Raw genomic sequence first — 23,987 nt, 5'->3', positions numbered from 1 at the left:
CCTCTTTGATGAACTCTTTGCATGCTGTGGAACCTGAAAAATGTAAGAACCATGAGTGCAGGGTCAACAAAAACATCCGAGGCACACATGCTATTGTTTTGGCTAGCTCAAAATACATACTCCCAAATTCTCTACTTAAAAATGCAATAACTGCAATCTGACGCATATTGCCAACAAATGAAAGACAGTTCCCAGAAATTTGCATTTAGTTAAAATGAAAGCAGATTTTGACAGCAGACGAGAATAAAATATTGAACACTTTGAATGATCGCGGCTATTTGTTTAACATCTTATCACGTACCTTATTTGAAAATTTAGGGATATGCCTCTGGGTACGAAAGCTGTCAAGATGTTCTCAATTAAATGCGACGTAACCCAAGAGACGGATCAAAAGATGTGTAAATCTTTTTTGGCAGAATTAAACCAAACTTCACAGAAATGGTCCTTGGGTACCCACCTTTCAAAATTGTTCAAAGAATTGAATTCCATGCAGAACTCGGCCATGGCATGGCAACCGAAATGAAAAAAACTTTAAAAATCTCCTTGTCCAAAACCGCGAGGCGTAAAGCATTGATATTTGGCATGTAACATCATCTAATGATCCTCTAGTAAGATTGTTCAAATTGTGCCCCTAGGGTGTAAAGAGGCCCCGCCCCGGGAGTCACAAGTTTTACATAGACTTACATAGGAAAAAACTGTAAAATTCTTCATGCCTGAAACTTATTGCTTGAGATATGACATTTTGAACCGGAAGTGATATCGAAGAATGAATGACACTCCCTAGGCGTCTATTCGAGAATTTTCAGAAACACTTTTCTGTGTTTTCCACCCAGCTGGAGATGTACTGGTAAAGAACATAGGCTATCTCTATGTTAAGCGCATTTGAACGTGAGCTTGTCATGCATGAAAAGGCCGCACTATAAATCTAGTAAAATATTAATAATACATGTAATTACATTAATAATAATTTATCCTTATACCTTTGTTTAATAGGACGGACAATGTTATTATAGCAACAAGGCTTAAAATAATTGTTGGTAGGAGAATGCTTCCAATCATCATTATACTGGTGCGAAAAAGTGCTAAAATTTGTTAACTTTATTTGGTTACTGTGAACGCATTTTTTAAATACTGAATTACGATTCAAGCGATATTTTTTTTTCTCCGTGATTCAACAATATACACTTACAGTATCCCTTCAATACAACGCCTATCCGTGTACTTCTAAGTACCTTTGTTACAGTATCTCTACTCCTACACTTAAACGTTACCCCTTACCCGTAACCCATTATACTGTTACCCCTTATAGCGTTATTACTTGTATCTTTACCCCATATACTGTTATCCGTTACCCATAACCCTTTATATGTAAGCCCTAACGACTTTTACCACTACCACTTGTTATAAAAAGCCAAATTCGGGAAAATCCCTCATCTGGACTAGAATCAACATGTAAGGAAAGTCTATAGTCAGAGAGAGTAGGATAGATGATAATAAATTAACGCTCAACACTTATACCTTAACCCTTTACCCCTTATACCGTTGCCTCTTTCACCTATACTTTTGTTCCTTAACCCTTATACCGTAAACATTACCTGTGGCACATTATACTTTATTCAAACCCCTTATACCGTTACCACTTTTACTGTTACCCGTAATACCGGTACGCATTCCACTCACCCCTAAGCCCTACCTCTTACATCTTTATCCTTATAACGTTACCCCTTACACCGCTATACATTTAACCGTCAGCCCTTACACATTTACCCCTGTCCTGATAAGGGGTAATTCCTAAGACCATTCTACGATATTAAACTGACTCTAAAGATAGATAGGGTTTTATTCACTTTCGAAATTTAAATGAAAATGACGTTGTGTCATTTGTGTCGGGGTTGTGTGTGTCGAAAGCCAGCCATTTTCAACTATATATGTGTGGCCATCCAGTGTAACTCCAAAACAGTATTTCAGGACCAAGTCAAACCTAGCAACAAAGAGTCGGTTGGCGCCCAATGATACCCCTGCCATGGTGCAGGTAATACGGGTAGGAACCCGGGGGGTAGGTGCCAGAGCTTTCCATTTTGCAAAGTTTTAATTATCTTGTTGGATCTAAAAGTATTTAATGAATGAACTGAAAAGAAGTAATCCCAATACGAATCAATAAGAAATGATGTGGTACCATATAAGCACAAGTAATATTTACAGAATACACCAGTTGAACTTGAAATATCTATATCTAAGTTAAGATGAATGAAGAAATGAACTAAAGTTTGATCTAAAATGATTTACATTCCATTGAAAAGTAACAAAATCACACACTTATCATTATAAAATTTCTATATACAAGGCCGGTAGTCCGGTCTACCCTAAGTAGCCATTATTGCACAAATCCCATTGGCCGACAGTCCTATCTGCCCAAAGTGGCTATTGCACGTTCCCTTAGCCGATTTGAAATGATTTACACTGATTGGAATTCACAGAAATAATCACACATATAATCAAGCTAAATAAATCACTATATACATTGCCGCCATCGGTTTCTATAAAACGTTTCTATCCCTCGTCTTGGTCATCAAATGCACTTCCTGCCTGACTAACGTAGTCTTCAAGTCTACTGTCGGCTTCCTCTAAAGACCTTTGTCTGGCGTTTTTCTTCTTTTCATTTTTCAACCGGTTGGTTATGTATTCTGGAAAGCTGAGTTCAGCAGATGGTTTGAAGGACTCTTCCCATAAATGTTCTTGTACGCCCTCCCTGATGACGCTATTCATGTAAGTGTCCGAAAGTTTCTGGTTGGTTCTATCTAGTTCTGCGGTTTTGTACGCAACAAATGCCCTCTGTACGTCGGTCAGGTTGTCTCTTGTTGAGCACTTGCTTTTCTTAATATACGGCTGCAGCATTCCCTGCAAGCGTTGCGGCAGCGAATCGAAGTCTTTATACACTCTGAAAGTAGAAAAAATACTGAATATTGTCTATTAAATACGAAAGACCGGTGGGGCCATACCAACTTCATGATTTCACGATTTCAACTTCACGAATCATGAATTCATGAAGTAGAAATTGTTAATTGATGAAGTTGAAATGGCCGCACCGGTCTGTCGTCTTTAAAGGACATAGTGGTTTTGGGCCCGTTCTCAACAGTTGGAATTGATGGAATACATGCCAGTAGTTTCCGAGGCATCTAGGCTTTTGATATTTGGTTTGTTGCAATGCCTTGTTGTCCTCTACCAAAATTGTTCAATTTATGCCCCTGGGGTGAGAAGAGGCCCAGGCCTAGGGTTCCCAAATTTAACGTAGACATATCTATAAGGGAAAAATCGTCTTGTCTGTAAGTTCAAAGCCTATAGGCCTTTGATAGTGGGTATGTAGCATTGCCTAGTAGATCTCATACAAGATTGTTCAAATTATGCCTCTGGGAAGAAAAGAGGCCCCGCCCTAGGGTCACTTGTTATGAGTTATATAGGAATAAATACTTCAAATATTATCAAATCATATGTCCTAGAGTGCTTAATCATAATTACTGTTAAATCACTAAAATACTGATATATAATGTCACTTATTTATTCATTCATAACACATGCTCCAAGTACTCTTCACACAGGAGATAGATTCAACATCAAATTGTCTCCCTTACATTGACAACAAGACTGGAGGAGTAATTCCCCTTATTTATGAAAACCCATTCATTAAATTATATACTGACTGATCTGTGCATTATTAACATTAATTATATTTTCTTATTTTCTTGCTTTTATGACATACAGTACTTATATTAAATGAACAATAAATGATCAACAACATAAACATAGAAGCATGAAAAGAATATATGTACTTGCGTGTGAAGCTATGAACAAATATAGAAAAAAAAAATGTAACTTGAACTTTAAACGAAAACATTAGGAAAAATACTTTTAAAGATTAAACCAACTCATTCTCATCATTCATAAAACATATTGTAAATACCGTCTTTTAAGTTCTATCATTCTGAGCACATTGTCTCTCCTATTTACTCTATCTCAATAATTATCATGATTATGGTCCTGAAACATAATACTGTTGTTAAATGAATTATTTCTTCATTGCTAACTTTACAATTTCATCAGTCATTTTTAGCTCATCTGATTTTTTGAAAAAAAATGATGAGTTATTGTCATCACTTGAGCGGTTGTCGGCGTCGGCGTCGGCGTCGGCGTCGGCGTTGCCTGGTTAAGTTTTATGTTTAGGTCAGCTTTTCTCCTAAACTATCAAAGCTATTGCTTTGAAACTTAGAATACTTGTTCACCATCATAAGCTGACCCTGTATAGCAAGAAACATAACTCCATCTTGCTTTTTGCAAGATTTATGGCCCCTTTTGTACTTAGAAAATATCAGATTTCTTGGTTAAGTTTTATGTTTAGGTCAACTTTTCTCCTAAACTATCAAAGCTTTTGCTTTGAAACTAGGAATACTTGTTCACCATCATAAACAGACCCTGTACATCAAGAAACATAACTCCATCTTGCTTTTTGCAAGAATTATTGCCCCTTTTGGACTTAGAAAATCAGTTTTCTTGGTTAAGTTTTATGTTTAGGTCAGCTTTTATCCTAAACTATCAAAGCTATTGCTTTAAAACTTGCAACTCTTGTTCACCATCATAAGCTGACCCTGTACAGCAAGAAACATAACTCCATCCTGCTTTTTGCAAGATTTATGGCCCCTTTTGGACTTAGAAAATATCAGATTTCTTGGTTAAGTTTTATGTTTAGGTCAACTTTTTCTCTTAAACTATCAAAGCTATTGCTTTAAAACTTGCAACTCTTGTTCACCATCATAAGCTGACCCTGTACAGCAAGCAACATAACTCCATCCTGCTTTTTGCAATAATTATTGCCCCTTTTGGACTTAGAAAAATCATTTTCTTGGTTGAATATTATGTTTAAGTCAACTTTTCTCATAAACTATCAAAGCTATTGCTTTAAAACTTGCAACAGTTTTTCACCATCATAAGTGGACACTGTACATCAAGAAACATAACTCTATCCTGCTTTTTGCAAGAGTGATGGCCCTTTTTAGACTTAGAAAATCATGGGTAGGACAATATTTCTATTATACAAAAAAAATCAGATGAGCGTCAGCACCCGCAAGGCGGTGCTCTTGTTCCTGTTTGGAACACTTCCAGTAATGTAAAACTTGGGGCTCCCTGCTTTGTCATAACATTTGCTAATTGTAATGATCCAGGAATCCATTTAATTGATTTAATTTCACTTCTTCTGATTTCTTCCTGAATTGCTGCAATGTCTATTCTCAACCGTTTATCACTAACAAGTCTTGTAGAGTTTATTGCCTCTGTCACACTTTTATTGTCGATGAATACTTGAATGTCAATGTCATTATCTTTTAACCTAAGTATCTTAGTCAGCAAATGTCTATAATGAATCCCGGCTTCAATCCCTTCTTGGAGACCTAGAGCCTCAGCAGCAATAGTTGAACGCACCACTCTGCGGATTTTGTTAGCTTTCCGAGTTATTGGGCAACAGTGTCCATGTTCCTCCATCAACCAAACAATATAAGCTAAAGTACTCCCTGTGCCGTCATTAATGTTCCCCAAAGAAGCATCAGAGAATACTACTATGTTTACTTTTCCTTTCAACTTTGGGTATTTCAAGTATGATTTTGCTTCTTTCAACTTCCTTATGGTTTTGTTTGCCCTTAATAAGTCCTTTACACATCCATTTTTAGCTCACCTGAGCAATGCTCGGGTGAGTTTTTGTGATCGCTCAATGTCCGGCGTCTGTCTGTCGTCTGTCGTCTGTCTGTCGTCTGTCAACATTTAGCTTGTGTATGCAATAGAGGCTGTATTTTTCAACTGATCTTTATGAAATTTGGTCAGAATGATTATCTTGATGAAATCTAGGTCGAGTTCGAAAATGGGTCATCTGGGGTCAAAAACTAGGTCATTAGGTCAAATCAAAGAAAAACCTTGTGTATGCGATAGAGGCTGTATTTTTAGCTCACCTGTCACAAAGTGACAAGGTGAGCTTTTGTGATCGCGCAGTGTCCGTCGTCTGTCGTCCGTCCGTGCGTCCGTAAACTTTTGCTTGTGACCACTCTAGAGGTCACATTTTTCATGGGACCTGTATGAAAGTTGGTCAGAATGTTCATCTTGATGATATCTAGGTCAAGTTCGAAACTGGGTCATGTGCCGTCAAAAACTAGGTCAGTAGGTCTAAAAATAGAAAAACCTTGTGACCTCTCTAGAGGCCATATATTTCATAAGATCTTCATGAAAATTGGTCAGAATGTTCACCTTGATGATTTCTAGGTCAAGTTCGAAACTGGGTCACGTGGATTCAAAAACTAGGTCAGTAGGTCTAAAAATAGAAAAACCTTGTGACCTCTCTAGAGACCATATTTTTCATGAGATCTTCATGAATATTGGTCAGAATGTTTACCTTGATGATATCTAGGTCAAGTTCGAAACTGGGTCACGTAGGGTCAAAAACTAGGTCATTAGGTCTAAAAATAGAAAAACCTTGTGACCTCTCTAGAGGCCATATTTCTCAATGGATCTTCATGAAAATTGGTCAGAATGTTCACCTTGATGATATCTAGGTCAAGTTCGAAACTGGGTCACGTGGGGTTAAAAACTAGGTCAGTAGATCTAAAAATAGAAAAACCTTGTGACCTCTCTAGAGGCCATTTTTTTCATGAGATCTTCATGAATATTGTTCAGAATGTTCACCTTGATGATATCTAGGTCAAGTTCGAAACTGGGTCATGTGGGGTCAAAAACTAGGTCAGTAGATCTAAAAATAGAAAAGCCTTGTGACCTCTCTAGAGGCCATATTTCTCAATGGATCTTCATGAAAATTGGACAGAATGTTCACCTTGATGATATCTAGGTCAAGTTCGAAAATGGGTCATGTGCGGTCAAAAACTAGGTCAGTAGGTCTAAAAATAGGAAAACCTTGTGACCTCTCTAGAGGCCATATTTTTCAATGGATCTTCATGAAAATTGGTCAAAGTGTTTACCTTGAAGATATCTAGGTCAAGTTCGAAACTGGGTCACGTGGGGTTAAAAACTAGGTCAGTAGATCTAAAAATAGAAAAACCTTGTGACCTCTCTAGAGGCCATATTTTTCATGAGATCTTCATGAATATTGGTTAGAATGTTCACCTTGATGATATCTAAGTCAAGTTCGAAATTGGGTCATGTGGGGTCAAAAACTAGGTCAGTAGGTCTAAAAATAGAAAAAACCTTGTGACCTCTCTAGAGGCCATATTTCTCAACGGATCTTCATGAAAATTGGTGAGAATGTTCAGCTTGATGATATCTAGGTCAGATTCGTAACTGTGTCATGTGCGGTCAAAAACTAGGTCAGTAGGTTGAAAAATAGAAAAATCTTGTGACCTCTCTAGAGGCCATATTTTTCATGAGATCTTCATGAAAATTGGTGAGAATGTTCACCTTGATGATATCTATGTCAAGTTTAAAAGTGGGTCACGTGCCTTCAAAAACTAGGTCATTAGGTCAAATAATAGAAAAACCTTGTGACCTCTCTAGAGGCCATATTTTTCAATGGATCTTCATGAAAATTGGTCAGAATTTTTTATCTTGATGATATCTAGGTCACATGTGCTCAAAAACTAGGTCACTATGTCAAATAATAGAAATAACGACGTCATACTCAGTTCAACACTGGGTCATGTGGGGATAGGTGAGCGATTCAGGACCATTATGGTCCTCTTGTTCAATTAATCTTCATGAATTTTGGTCAGAATGATTATCTTGATGAAATCTAGGCCAAGTTCGAAAATGGGTCATCTGGGGTCAAAAACTAGGTCACTAGGTCGAATCAAAGAAAAACCTTGTGTATGCAATAGAGGCTGTATTTTTCAATTAATCTTCATGAATTTTGGTCAGAATGATAACCTTGATGAAATCTAGGCCGAGTTCGAAAATGGGTCATCTGGGGTCAAAAACTAGGTCACTAGGTCAAATCAAAGAAAAACCTTGTGTATGCGATAGAGGCTGTATTTTTTCAATTAATCTTCATGAATTTTGGTCAGAATGATTGCCTTGATGAAATCTAGGTCAGGTTTGAATATGGGTCCTCTGGGATCAAAAACTAGGTCACTAGGTCAAATCAAAGGAAAAGCTTGTATATGCGATAGAGGCTGTATTTTTCAATTGATCTTCCTGAATTTAAGTCAAAATGATAACCTTAATAAAATCTAGGCCAAATTTGAAAATGGGTCATCTTGGGTCAAAAAGTAGGTCACTAGGTCAAATAAAAGAAAAACCTTGTGTATGCGATAGAGGCTGTATTTTTCAATTGATCTTCATGAAATAGAGGCTGTATTTTTCAATTGATCTTCATGGAATTTGGTCAGAATGATAGTCTTGATGAAATCTAGGTCAAGTTCGCATATGGGTCACCTGGGGTCAAAAACTAGGTCAGTAGGTGAAATCAAAGAAAATATTTACTTATACTCAATATTTTTGCTCCAATTTTAATAATAATTGGTCAAAATATTTTTTTCCATGAAATCACTAGGTCAAACATGTTTACTCTGTTTAATATGTTGTGTTATGGTGTGTTTCACAGGTGAGCGACCTAGGGCCATCTTGGCCCTCTTGTTTAGTTTTGTACTTAGAGTAATCATTTCAAAAGCCGTATCTGGCCTCGAACCCTGAACCACCCAATTCAATTTTCCTACAATTTGTCTCAACACTGTCTGTTCAGATTCAAGTAATGGATCTTGAGATAGTATACCATGACTTCTGCCAGGTTCAACTCCCTGAAACTCTATCCCTGCAACATAATCTGAATGATCCAATTTTACATATTATGACGGAATTCCGTATTTTGGACCTTCCCAAAGGTCATTTTTCCAAATCGTGTAAATCCGATGAGATTTTCGGGGGGGGGGGGGGGGGGGGGATCAAGTCAACTGGTCCCGTTGTCATTGTTCCAGTGCGGTCGTCTGTCAATGGCACTCTAGAGGTCACAATTTTGACCCAATCTTAATAAAACTTGGTCAGAATGTTAGCCTCAATAAAATCTTGGACGAGTTCAATATTGGGTCATCTGGGGTCAAAAACTAGGTCACCTTGTCAAATCAAAGGAAAAGCTTTTTATTAACACTGTAGAGGCCACATTTATGACTGTATCTTCATGAATTTTGGTCAGAATGTTAATCTTGATGGTCTCTAGGTCCAGGTTGAATCTGGGTGATCAAAAACTAGGTCACCCTGTCAAATCAAAGGAAAAGCAAGTTAACACTGTAGAGGCCACGTTTATGACCATATCTTAATGAAACTTGGTCAGAATGTTGATCTTGATGATCTATAGGTTAAGTTCAAATCTTAATGAAACTTGGTCAGAATGTTAGCCTCAATAAAATCTTGGACGAGTTCAATATTGGGTCATCTGGGGTCAAAAACTAGGGCACCGGGTCAAATCAAAAGAAAAGCTAGTTAACACTTTAGAGATAACATTTATGACCATATCTTTATGAAACTTGGCCAGAATGTTAATATTGATGATCTTTAGGTCAGTAGGTCAGGTGAGCGATACAGGGCCTTCATGACCCTCTTGTTTTGTAAGATACAGCCTTGAAATTTGGATGACATGTACAGTTTTTCACACGAATCTTAAAACTGACTCTTGGTGAACGTTAATTGGCCTACTGACCTACTTTCGAATACTGTAGCATCAGTTTGCCATTTTAAACATGTGGCTCATATTACTCAGGTGAGCGATTCAGAGTCATCATGATCCTCTTGTCTATAATATTAATGCGTTTTACATGCATTGGTTAGTACTGATGAAGTAATGATCGTTGCAAACTATTTTGAAAATATAGACGTTTGGCACATAGCTGTCTGTGTTCATAATGGAAGTTACTAGATATAAAAGTATTTCTTCAACCCGGGGTGACTGAAGAACAGATTGTCACACTTTATTTACCCTAGAGTTTACCCTAGAGTCAAATGTAAAGGTTTGAGTACGCGCTATGTTGAGCTGTGGCTGTATGTATATTACAGCATAATGGGTCGCGGGATGTCAGATACTGACGGAATTCGAATGTAAAAAGAGTGAAGACTTGTCAGGCTTGAGATAAGGAGTTCGAATGTACCTGCGCAAGTAAGCACTGTTGTTACGCGCTGTGCGAGTCTGTATGAAAATTTTGGGGTTGGGGTTGGTGCATATTATATGCGATAGAGGGGTGTGACACTTTGTAAACATCACGTTGGATAGGATTATAAACATGCCTGTTGTGAGGGAGCAAGCTGTAGATGAGCAAAATAATGGAAAGACATGAATGCATGTTGCTTTGACACACAGATTGTTAGCTTCAAATGAGCTAATTACAGTTAGTTAACGATATTATGATATGTCGCTATCAAGTAAATGAATTGGTAACATAGCTGCAGAACTCATATTTGCAAAGGAAACAGTTTACTGTTTTTGCAAAGGTGAACGTCAATAATGATCAAAGAAAAAGTGTTTTAAAAATGAAACGAAATCAAATATAGAAATAGAAGCTTAATTAAAAATAAAAAAAAACACAACATAATTACATATGACTAGTTTTTTAAGAAATAAGAATAGTCGTTTTTAGTGAAACAGGCTTCAATCGTCTCTTGGGCGCTTGCTGTTGAGTATGCTTAGCTTCCCATTAACAAATAAACCTCCCACATTAACTGGAAGTTGAGCAGTGAGGTAGTCCCGTAAGGAAAGGTCTGGACCTAGGTTCTCAATGTCTATGTCTACCAATGCTTTAATGTCTGGTTGAAATATTTTGTGTAAGTTTTATCTTGGGTGACAACTACCACAGCAGTGCTATAATACTTAGTTTGGGTAAGTGATCCTCCACCATATAATGGGCACTTCCCATTTCCAATCTTCTTTTATCTGCATTCTGAAATAGAATGGTCAAGTAAAATAGAAGTTATGAAGTTTTTGGTAAAGCAGAGGGATACATCAGTGGAATAACATCAGATTCCATTGCTTGAAAGTAGAGAAATATAAGTGTGTAATTAGCACTTATAGAAATGCAAGCTTAAGAGTAAAAATATAACTAAATAGAATCTGTTTTCTAAGATAATGGTATAAGATAAATACAGATTGTTTTACGCATGACGTAATGTGTCAGCTGTCATAAACAATGCTCGTATAGCACAAGCTAAAGTCTAGATAGTTTTGTAGTTGAGTGTGAGGTGTCACCGCAGAAGTCGTAAGTGCTATGAATCAATACAGCACAGGGTGATACCTGGTTGAAATCAAGGATTCAGAACTGCTTCTATTTCTATATATACTTGGACTAGTTACACTCTGAGCCTTCAAGAAATTAATGATGGACAGGCAACGATATCTAGGAACAGTATTGACAATGGAAAAATAGTGTACCTGGCTTTGGGCAGCACTGGTACCTGTGAGCAGAGGATATGCCCATGACTGTGAAGTCTTTTGGTTCTGGGGAAGACAGCTCATCTTCATCAATATCAGAGTTCTTTATACAGTCCTCAGCTCTTAGCTCGAACATCAGAGATCCTGGTGGCAGGAACTAGAAAGAGAAAATGCTTCATGCAATGCAGATTTGTAAGAACAAGTGACTTGAAATTGCTATACTTCACAGTGCCGTCATTGGCCTACATTTATATACTTATGTTGTTGGGTTTAATATTGCACAGACACAATGATAGGCCATATAATCATTTGCAAGTTTTGATAGAGGAAGACCAAAGGGGCTCCTCAATGTATTCATTCATCATGTGCAAGCTCTTCACCAGTACCACCAACATACTGAAAGCCAGCACTATGGCTTCCACAAGAGAACAGAAGGTCATGATGAGTCTGGATCGCTTACCTGTGTGACATGACCTTTATGTTTCAAATGTCAAACTGATGCTACACAGTCATGATTGTAATTGTCAGTACGGGGTGAGAAATAAATACTTAAACTTTTGATGTTGTTTTTTTTTCGTCGATAATTTACAGCTGTCTTTCCATCGGTATGTGTCTGTGACGCTGATGACAGCCGTGTAATTTTTCAAAGCATCATCTGCTGACAGCGCCATCTTTACAATGTGTGTATTCTCATTGTCTTTTAGACTAAGGAACTTGATAGGCAATTCCCCATTTTGCCTGTACTTAAACGGAGATGTCTGAATGTAAAAAATAGAAACAGTCTTAAACTAATATAGTATGCTTTATTTATTAGCTCACCTGTCACATAGTGACAAGGTGAGCTTTTGTGATCACCCGTCGTGTGTCCGTGCTTCCGTCCGTCCGTCAACAATTTTTTGTCTGCACGATAGTGGTTTCATTTATGATTTTATTTTAACCAAACTTGCACACAACTTGTATCACCATAAGATCTCGGTTCCTTTCTTGAACTGGCCAGATCCCATTATGGGTTCCAGAGTTATGGCCCCTGAAAGGACCAGAATTAGCTATTTTGCCCTTGTCTGCACAATAGCAGCTTCATTTATGATTTGAATTTAATCAGACTTGCACAAAACTTGTGTTGCCATAAGATCTCAGTTCCTTTATTGAACCGGCCAGATCCCCTAATGGGTTCCAGAGTTATGGCCCCTGAAAGGGCCAAAATCAGCTATTTTGACCTTGTCTGCACAGTAGCAACTTCATTTATGATTTGATTTTAACCAAACTTGCACACTACTTGTATCACCACAAGATCTTGGTTCCTTCTTAAACTGGCCAGATTCCTTCATGGGTTCCAGAGTTATGGCCCCTTAAATGTCCAAAATGGGCATTTTTTTGCTTTTGCAGCCGTATAGAGACTTCATTTATGGTTTTATTTGATACAAACTTCCAAAATATCTTCAACAACAATTAATCTTGGATTCCATGACAAATTCGATCCGATCGTAGTTTCCAGAGTTATTTTATATCTGATTACCTCCCCTGATTGTAGTCAAAATAGATTTATATCAGTAAGTACTTACAGGACTTATTTGAAATTTCATTATTGTCATTAGTTGGACCGAGCCGATCAGAGTAGATAACTATGGACTGATTTTATGTCAAATTACCTCCCTTTATTTCAAATTAAAATGGGTATATCTCCGTAACTAATGAAGATACTGATCTGAAATTTCATTTATGTCAACAGATTTATTTGGCAGATCCTTCTTTTGTTAACTTACAATAATTTTCTTTTGAATTACTTCCCTTTTACGTTACTATAAATAGCTTATTTTTAGTAACTTTTTTATTATTGGCCGTAGGGAAAAACCGAGACCACTTTTCTGTGGTACAACATGGATGGTACCTCCAATTTTTAGGTGTATTTTGACATATCTATACCTTGTAAGAATTGTTTTTTCTTTTTGGTTAAATTTCTTCCCTTTGTTGTTCCTGTCCTTTGGACTTTGATATTTTACTGAGGACCTTCTTGTCCTCAAGTGCAATGATAACAGGTGAGCGATATAGGGCCATCATGGCCCTCTTGTTTTGTTAGCCCACCATCATCAGATGGTGGGCTATTCAAATCACTCTGCGTCCGTGGTCCGTCGTCCTTCCGTCCGTCCGTCCGTCCGTCCGTCAGTCCGTCCGTCCTTCCGTCCGTTAACAATTTCTCGTTATCGCATCTCCTCAAAAACTACCTGGGGGATTTTGACCAAACTTTGTCAGAATGATGTATTGGTACCCTAGTTGTGTCCCCCTGAAAATCAGACTGGTTCAACAATTTTTTAGTAAGTTATGGCCCTTTGTTTATTTCTATAATTTACATAGATTTATATAGGGAAAAACTTCGAAAATCTTCTTGTCCAAAACCACAGAGCCTAGGGCTTTGATATTTGGTATGAAGCATCATCTAGTGGTCCTCTACCAAGATGATTCAAATTATTTCCCTGGGGTCTAATATGGCCCCGCCCCGGGGGTCACATGGTTTATATAGACTTATATAGGGAAAAACTTTGAAAAACCTCTTGTTCAAAACCACAGGGCCTAGGGCTTTGATATTTTGTATGTGACATCATCTAGTGGTCTTCTACTAAGATTGTTCAAATTATCCCCCTAGGGTCAAATATGGCTCCGCCCTGGGGGTCACATGGTTGACATAGACTTACATAGGAAAAAACGTTGAAAATTTTCTTGTCCAAACCACAAAGCCTAGGGCTTTGGCATTTGTAATGTAGCATCATCTAGTGGTTCTCTACCAAGTTTGTTCAAATTATCCCCCTAGAGTCAAATATGGCCCCGCCCTGGGGGGTCACATGGTTCATATAGACTTATATAGGGAAAAGATTTTAAAATCTTCTTGTCAATAACCTACAACTTTCAAATTTGGACCACATGTATGGTTTTGAGTGGCAAGATGAACCTTGACATGAGTTGACCTTGATTTTGACCTAGTGACCTACTTTCACATTTCTGTAGCTACAGCCTTTAAATTTGGACCACTTGCATAGTTTTGTGCACTGAAAAAACTTTGACCTTGACTTTGACCTAGTGACCTACTTTCACATTTTTGAAAGTACAGGCTTCAAAATTTGGACCACATGCATAGTTTTGTGTTCCGAATTGGAATTTGACCTTGATTTTGACCTACTGACCTACTTTCACATTTCTCAAGCTACAGCCTTCAAATTTGGACCACATGCATATTTTTGTGTACCGAAACAAACTTTGACCTTTACATTGACCTAGTGACCTACTTTCACATTTTTGAAGGTTACAGGCTTCAAATTTGGAACACATGCATAGTTCTGTGTTCCGAAATAAAATTTGACCTTGATTTTGAGCTAGTGACCTACTTTCACATTTCTCAAGCTACAGCCTTCAAATTTGGACCACATGCATAGTTTTGTGTACCGAAATGAACTTTGACCTTAAGATTGACCTAGTGACCTACTTTCACATTTCTGTAGCTACAGGCTTCAAATTTAGACCACATGCATAGGATTGTGTACCGAAACAAACTTTGACCTTGACATTGACCTAGTGACCTACTTTCACATTTTTGAAGGTACAGGCTTTAAATTTGGACCACATGCATAAATTTGTGTTCTGAAGTGTAATTTGACCTTGATTTTGACCTAGTGACCTACTTTCACATTTCGTCCTTGATATTGATCTAGTGACCTACTTTCACATTTCTCAAGCTACAGCTTTCGAATTTGGACCACATGCAAAGTGTTGTGTACGGAAATGAAATTTGACCTTGAGCTAGTGAGTAAGTCTTGAAATTTGGAACACTCAAAAATGGCACATTGGTGGGCGCCAAGATCACTCTGTGATCTCTTGTTACTTGAATATTAATCCTTGTATACAGGAACATCCATTTTTTCCTCCACTTCCAAGAATTTTTGTCAATATCTATTTTTAACCCGCGTTTATTTATATACACAAATATATGTCATATGTCATGTGTCCAATATGTGTAACATATTTCAAATGGAATGTTTACAAAATATTTACACTATCAGTCTGAGTTTATTGAGTTACTTAACTTCAAACTTTTGTTTCAAACACAATGCTCAGGTGAGTTTTTGTGATCAAAACACCATACCATTCATACTGGTATAACTCTTCTAGTTGTTTTACAGTATGGAACTGCATTCTGATAATGGATCTAGGTACTTTGATACCAATTTCTTCGTTACAAAGTAAGACAATAATGTTTGATGAACCCACTGGCACCAGAACAGAAAGAAAATGCCTCTGTACATGTTATACCTTACCCCTGGGTATTCTATAAGAACCATGGTCATGAAGGGGAAAATATACTGACCCGTTTCAATCCCGCATTTCGTGAGGGTATACTAGACTACACTAGTTTACACGTAAACTACAGTTATCGCTGAAGCCAAAACAAAATACTATACTCTACCTATATACTGCACAAACGTCCTCACTAAAATAAGAATACACTAAGTTGCGCAACAGTACTATGTGTCAATCAAGGTTGCATAGGCAACAGCCAAAAATCAAATCTTAATTATGAAATACAGAAAAACATGAGAGGTATTTCATTCGTAAAATCTGACATCTACCTCAATAACTCAAAAAGTTACAATTGCAAAAAGAAGATACAATACCTGCATTTAAAACACAGATACATTGAGGCCCGTACGAGGGGCGTTCAGTATGTAATGTTACTTCATATGTAGTTCCGTAACCACTAGTAATTTTTAGATGCAGTTTTCAGCACATTATAGAGCAATTTATTGGCAACACAATATTATATAAATTATAAAAATTGGTAGATTCAAAGTAAAAATAATATCATTTGATTGAGGTGTACTTGGGTATACTGGACAATTTTATGTCCAAAATATTGAGATTGTAATATGCAATTCCTTGATTCTGCTATTCAACAACTAGAACTATAGTTCAGTTCTCAGTTTAAACAGAGAAAACGATCTTCACAAAAACATATGAAAACTAAAATAAAAAATCTATAAGAGTTTTAAATTGAGTATGTATATTTTCACTCGAAAAATGATGAGTAATAAGCCTCTGCAATTTTGTCAGGCGCGATAATCATCGTTTAAAAAATTCTTAGTAAATTGGTACTAGTATCTTAATTCTCGATTGCAAAACTAGTTCTTACAACTTTGATTAATTGCTCTAAACACCCATTCCAGATGGGATCAACCTCGAGTTTAGATTTTTAGCCCACCATCATCAGATGGTGGGCTATTCAAATCACTCTGCGTCCGTGGTCCGTCGTCCGTCAGTCAGTCCGTCCGTCCTTCCGTCCGTTAACAATTTCTCGTTATCGCATTTTCTCAGAAACTACCAGGGGGATTTTGACCAAACTTTGTCAGAATGATGTACTAGTACCCTAGTTGTGTCCCCCTGAAAATCAGACTGGTTCAACAATTTTTTAGTGAGTTATGGCCCTTTGTTTATTTCTATAATTTATATAGGGAAAAACATTGAACATCTTCTTGTCCAAAACCACAGAGCCTAGGGCTTTGATATTTGGTATGAAGCATCATCTAGTGGTTCCCTACCAAGATGGTTCAAATTATTTCCCTGGGGTCTAATATGGCCCCGCCCCAGGGGTCGCATGGTTTATATAGACTTATATAGGGAAAAACTTTGAAAAACCTCTTGTTCAAAACCACAGGGCATAGGGCTTTGATATTTTGTATGTGACATCATCTAATGGTCTTCTATTAAGATTGTTCAAATATTCCCCCTAGGGTCAAGTATGGCTCCACCCCGGGGGTCACATGGTTTATATAGACTTATATAGGGAAAAACTTTGAAAATCTTCTTGTCCAAACCACAGGGTCTAGGGCTTTGGCATTTGTAATGTAGCATCATCTAGTGGTTCTCTACCAAGTTTGTTCAAATTATCTCCCTAGGGTCAAATATGGCCCCGCCCTGTGGGGTGGGGGGGGGGGGGGGTCACACGGTTCATATAGACTTATATAGGGAAAAGCTTTTGAAATCTTCTTGTCAATAACCTACAACATTCAAATTTGGACCACTTGTATGGTTTTGAGTGGCAAGGTGAACCTTGACATGAGTTGACCTTGATTTTGACCTAGTGACCTACTTTCACATTTCTGTAGCTGCAGCCTTCAAATTTGGACCACATGCATAGTTTTGTGCAATGAAAAAAACTTTGACCTTGATACTGACCTAGTGACCTACTTTCACATTTTCGAAGGTACATGCTTCAAATTTGGACCACATGCATAGTTTCGTGTTCCGAAATGAAATTTGACTCTGATTTTGACCTAGTGACCTACTTTCACATTTTCAAAGGTACGCGTACAGGCTTCAAATTTGGACCACATGCGTAGTTTCTTGTTCCAAAATGAAATTTGACCTTGATTTTGACCTAGTGACCTACTTTCACATTTCTGAAGCTACAGCCTTCAAATCTTGACCACTTACATAATTTTGTGTACCGAAACAAACTTTGACCTTTACATTGACCTAGTGACCTACTTTCACATTTTTGAAGGTACAGGCTTCAAATTTGGACCACATGCATAGTTCTGTGTTCCGAAGTAAAATTTGACCTTGATTTTGACATAGTGACCAACTTTCACATTTTTCAAGCTACAGCCTTCAAATTTGGACCATTTTCACAGTTTTGTGTACCGAAATAAACTTTGACCTTAAGATTGATCTAGCGGCCTACTTTCACATTTCTGTAGCTACAGGCTTCAAATTTAGACCACATGCATAGGATTGTGTACCGAAACAAACTTTGACCTTGACATTGACCTAGTGACCTACTTTCTTATTTTTGAAGATACAGGCTTTGAATTTGGGCCGCATGCATAGATTTGTGTTCTGAAGTGTAATTTGACCTTAATTTTCACATAGTGACCTACTTTAACATTTCTCAAGCTACAGCCTTCAAATTTGGACCATTTGCACAGTTTTGTGTACCGAAATAAACTTTGACCTTAAGATTGACCTAGTGACCTACTTTCAAATTTCTCAAACTACGGCCTTCAACTTGATGCACATGCATAGTTTTGTGTACAAAGAACTTTGTCCTTGAATTTGATCTAGTGACCTACTTTCTCATTTCTCAAGCTACAGCTTTCGATATACCACATGCACATGAAATTTGACCTTGAGCTAGTCAATAAGTCTTGAATTTGGAACACTCAAAAATGGCACATTGGTGGGTGCCAAGATCACTCTGTGATCTCTTGTTTAGTTTTGTTGTAAAATTAAAAGTGCAATAAATAGTTTAAAACAAAGGCAAACGCAACACAAATTGCTGTACCTCGAAGAAAAATGATAGAACTTTGTGAATTTACAAGTTATTCTATTCTTCTGAGACTCTGGATGTCCAGGACAAACCTAAATTAGAACTATGGTCCAGTATACCTGAGTACACCTCACTAAAATGATTATATTTTACTTTGAACCTGCCGATATTTATAATTTATATAGCATTGTGTTCCCAATAAATTGCTCTATAATGTGCCGAAAACCACATCTAAAAATAACCAGCGATTACGGAACTACATACGGACTAACATTACATATTGAACCTCGTATGTCAGTTTGTGACAGCATTTGGGGTTATAAACCTAGTTGATAGCATCAAGTCCCATAACTCTGATGCATTTTGGTCAAATTATGTCCCTTTTGAACTTAAAACTTTTTTGATATTTTATCATTCTGGGTAATATTTTCCTGCTTCTGAGACAATATTGTGAATTGTAGAGCTTGGCTGTCTTACGGACAGCTCTTGTTACTTAAACATCTCCTCTGAAACTACTGGCCAGAATAGCACCAAATTTGGTCTGTAGCATCCTTTTGAGGTCCTTTAGCAAGTTTGTTCAAATTGGGGCATTTGACCTCTTTTAAGGCCCGCTAGAGCTCAAAACAGAAAAACCTTAAAATGACTTCTTCTCATGAACCGCTTGGTGGATCTTCATCAAACTTAGATCTGTAGCATTATTATAAAGACCTCTTCTAAGATTGTTCAAATGAAGGAACCGCTAGAGCTAAAAGTAGAAATACATTTAAACGTTTTTTTAACATGAACCGCTGGATTGATCTTCATCTAACTTAGTCTTTAGCATCATTGTATGGTCCTTTATCAAGTTTGTTCAAATGGGGCATTTGGCCCAATTAAGGGGCCGCTAGATTTGAAAATAGAAATACCTTTAAACGACATCTCATGAACCGCTTGATGGATCTTCATCAAACTTGATATGTATCATTGTTATATGGTCCTCTCCCAGGTCTGCCTAAATGGGGGCACTTGGCCCATTTTAGGGGCCGCTAGTAAAAAGAGCTAAAAATAGAAAAACTTTTGGACGACTTCTTCTCATGAACTGCTTAATGGATCTTCATCAATCTCGGTATGTAGCATCATTATAAGGTCCTCTGACAAGTTTGTTCCAGTGGGGGCACTTGGCCTCTTTTAGGGACCGTTTGAGCTAAAAATAGAAATAGGTTTAAATGACTTCTTATCATGAACCGCGTGATGCATCTTCATCTATCATTATGTGGTCCTCTCCAAAATTTGTTCAAAAGAGGGCATTTGGCCCCTTTTATGGGCCACTAAAATGGGGGCCACTAGAGCTACAGATAGAAATACATTTAAACGACTTCTTCTCATGAACCGTTTGATGGATTTTCATAAAAACTTGGTCTGTAGCATCATTATAAGGTCCTTTCTCACGTTTGTTCAAATTGCACTTGGCCCCTTTTAGGGACTGTTTGTGCTAAAAACAGAAATACCTTGAAACGACTTCTTTTCATAAACCGCTTGATGGATCCATCAATTTTGGTCTTTAGCATCATTATATGGTCCTCTCCCAGATTTGTTCAAATGGGGGTGGGGTTGGGGGGGGGGGGGACTTGGCGCCTTGAAAGGGGTGCTAGAGCTAACAATAGAAATACCTTTAAACAACTTCTTACCATGCACCGCTTGATGGATCTTCATTAAACTTGGTCTCTGGCATCATTTTATCCCAAATGTATTCAAATGTGGGCGCTTGGCCCCTTTTAGGAGCCGCGAGAGCTAAAAATAGAAATACCTTTTAAGCAACTTCTTTTCAGGAACTGCTTGATGGATCTTCATCAAACTATGTAGCTTAATTATATGGTCCTCTCCCAAGTTTTTTCAAATAGGGGCACTTAAAAGGGGCCATTAGAGCTAAAAATAGAAATACTTTTAAGTGTCTCAAAATTTAAAAAAATAATTCTTTTTTATAATTACTTTGTCACAAGCAGGATCTAATTAGGTCAAAGTCGGTCTCAGGTGAGCGCCTTAGGCCAACATGAGCCTCTTGTTTTTCATTAAGGCTTTCTTTCCTCGTCAAGCTCTAACACTGCATACTCCAGGCCTTGTGAGTAGATTCGATTTAGCAAGCATTTTCCTGTGTATGCCTAACACTATCTGAGACGTCTTTCGTTTTTTAGCTCATCTGATTTTTTGAAAAAAAATGATGAGTTATTGTCATCACTTGAGCGGTTGTCGGCGTCGGCGTTGCTTGGTTAAGTTTTATGTTTAGGTCAGCTTTTATCCTAAACTATCAAAGCTATTGCTTTGAAACTTAGAATACTTGTTCACCATCATAAGCTGACCCTGTATAGCAAGAAACATAACTCCATCTTGCTTTTTGCAAGATTTATGGCCCCTTTTGTACTTAGAAAATATCAGATTTCTTGGTTAACTTTTATGTTTAGGTCAACTTTTCTCCTAAACTTATCAAAGCTATTGCTTTGAAACTTGGAATACTTGTTCACCATCATAAACAGACCCTGTACATCAAGAAACATAACTCCATCTTGCTTTTTGCAAGAATTATTGCCCCTTTTGGACTTAGAAAATCAGTTTTCTTGGTTAAGTTTTATGTTTAGGTCAGCTTTTATCCTAAACTATCAAAGCTATTGCTTTAAAACTTGCAACACTTGTTCACCGTCATAAGCTGACCCTGTACAGCAAGAAACATAACTCCATCCTGCTTTTTGCAAGATTTATGGCCCCTTTTGGACTTAGAAAATATCAGATTTCTTGGTTAAGTTTTATGTTTAGGTCAACTTTTTCTCTTAAACTATCAAAGCTATTGCTTTGAAACTTGCAACACTTGTTCACCATCATAAGCTGACCCTGTATAGCAAGCAACATAACTCCATCCTGCTTTTTGCAATAATTATTACCCCTTTTGGACTTAGAAAATCATTTTCTTGGTTGAGTATTATGTTTAAGTCGACTTTTCTCATAAACTATCAAAGCTATTGCTTTAAAACTTGCAACAGTTTTTCACCATCATAAGTGGACACTGTACATCAAGAAACATAACTCTATCCTGCTTTTTGCAAGAATGATGGCCCTTTTTAGACTTAGAAAATCATGGGTAGGACAATATTTCTATTACACAAAAAAAAATCAGATGAGCGTCAGCACCCGCAAGGCGGTGCTCTTGTTTTCTTAACAATCACAACCTGGTGTTTCCTTTCTCCTTGTTTTCTTGCCTGCGGTAAACTTGTTAGATTTTGGTTTCACTGCAGACGTGCTGCCATTCACACATACGTCTGACAATGTAGCACAGAAGTGTGAATGTTCATGAAAGACACGTTGATATTAAAGATTTGAAATTACTACTTCAGTTTGTGAAGGATTATACTGTTGAGATCACAAATCTGAAAATAAACAAACTATTCAGCTTTCTATTTTCTTCATGTTAGATAAATTTATTGAGAAGTGTTAAAAGGTTATGAATGTTTCAAACTGTATGGGGAACTACTTTTTTTTGGTGGGGGGGGGGGGGGGTGGCAAAGGAACACGCCTTAAAAATATTGAAGCTGCAACCAGTTTAATGTTGGAAAATCGAATGCTTGGTTTATTGATATACGAAGATGAAATCAAGAAATTTTTAACAGGATAGGTCCAACATTTGATATAAAAAGATTTCCTAAGGTTCTGCACTAAATACAGTGTTCAAGAATTTGTGTTGAAATGGCTTGACATTCTTGATAAAACACACATTGATGTTGTGTCTGCAACTGTGAAATACTTTGATTTGGAAATGTTCCATAGAAACTGACTGTCCTAAAACAGGGAAAATCTTGGAAGATATTCTAAAGAAATGTACAGACCTTAGAGAAATGATGAGGGAAAAGTTTCGAAGTGTTTTTCTTGGACTGGCTGTGGAAAAAAGAGAAGAGTGCTGCAGCAGGACAAGACAGAGGAAAACGTCCTGGCTGTATTTACATTCTCAAATATGAAGTACATCAAAAGGATATCTACTCAAATGACGACAGGAATAGTTCAAAGTTGAAGCATAAGGAAGTTCTTTTTTGATATTTATGTAAACAGTACTAACACAAAGTGTTTGTATAAGATAAAAACTTTTTTTTTTCAGTCAGTTTTCAGAGCTTATCCACTACACATTTATTGCATAATGAATAATATAGCGGGTGATTACATTTTGCTTCAAGACGACGAATTTGATCCCACAAAGTTGGTAATATTTGATATAAATAATGACAAGTGGAGCTGTAGAAAACTTATTATTCTTTTAGCGGAGTAGGTTTAAGCAGGAACAGGAATTTTAGATTACTAGTAGTGTATGGAGTGCTGGAATGATTCCACTTCCATTATCCTCAAACTGTATATGAAGTGTGAATTATTATGCACTTGGCCGTACATTGCAATCTGAGAAGCAGCCATATATGTCACAAAATTGTTTTTAATCAGTGTAAACTAATTATATTAGATGCATTCTATGGACATTCCATTTTTCTCTCCCACCCTTCAGTGGCAAATTCAGGACATTCGCGCTTTTTGTCTTTGATCACTTCTTATCTAAATAATAAATTTGAATTAAGAAAACTATATATATTATTGTCATTATTCAATATGCGTTTCTGTTGTATAGATTTATGGTTGCCTGTTTATATATTGTTTATTGAACATTGTATTTGTTGTTGTCCAGGTTAAATCAAGTTCATTTAAATTATGTTAACTGACATTTGTTATGTAGCTTTATAAGACTTTCCTATATTGTAATAATTTCGGAAACTGTGTTATAATTAGAGCCAACTATAATTCTGAAAGCAATAATAATTAGTGACTAAAAGAATCACCATGCTCTGTTTCCAGTTCATATCCTCGAACTCTCCCATATATCGACGTTGCCAAATGCCTGATGAAGACACCTGGCCTTAGTTTTCTTTCCTTCAGAATACTTTTTTAACTATTCCAAACCATTTTTCTGTTGGAGCATTTGTGAAATGTTCTCTGCAATTCCCGTCCACGGTGATACTATTGCCAAGAGTCACCTGCGAAGGTATTTGACGATTACATGTGCGTATAAGTTGTTGGGAACAGCAATATCGTTATCTACGGGTTCATATAGTTTTTGGTTTACCTTACAAAATGACCATAATAAGCAGTGTTGAAGACCCAACTGCTTTCCTAAATGTATTAGTGACCTCCATTCCAAACGTTTCTTCATCTGTTTCGTGAATATCTGAGAAACCGTTCACAAGTCTACAGTAAGACGCAAATATGATCTGTGTGTTTATA

Source organism: Mercenaria mercenaria, chromosome 16, assembly GCF_021730395.1.
Source record: "Mercenaria mercenaria strain notata chromosome 16, MADL_Memer_1, whole genome shotgun sequence".
NCBI classification, from domain to species: domain Eukaryota; kingdom Metazoa; phylum Mollusca; class Bivalvia; order Venerida; family Veneridae; genus Mercenaria; species Mercenaria mercenaria.
This window is presented reverse-complemented; position numbering follows the sequence as displayed.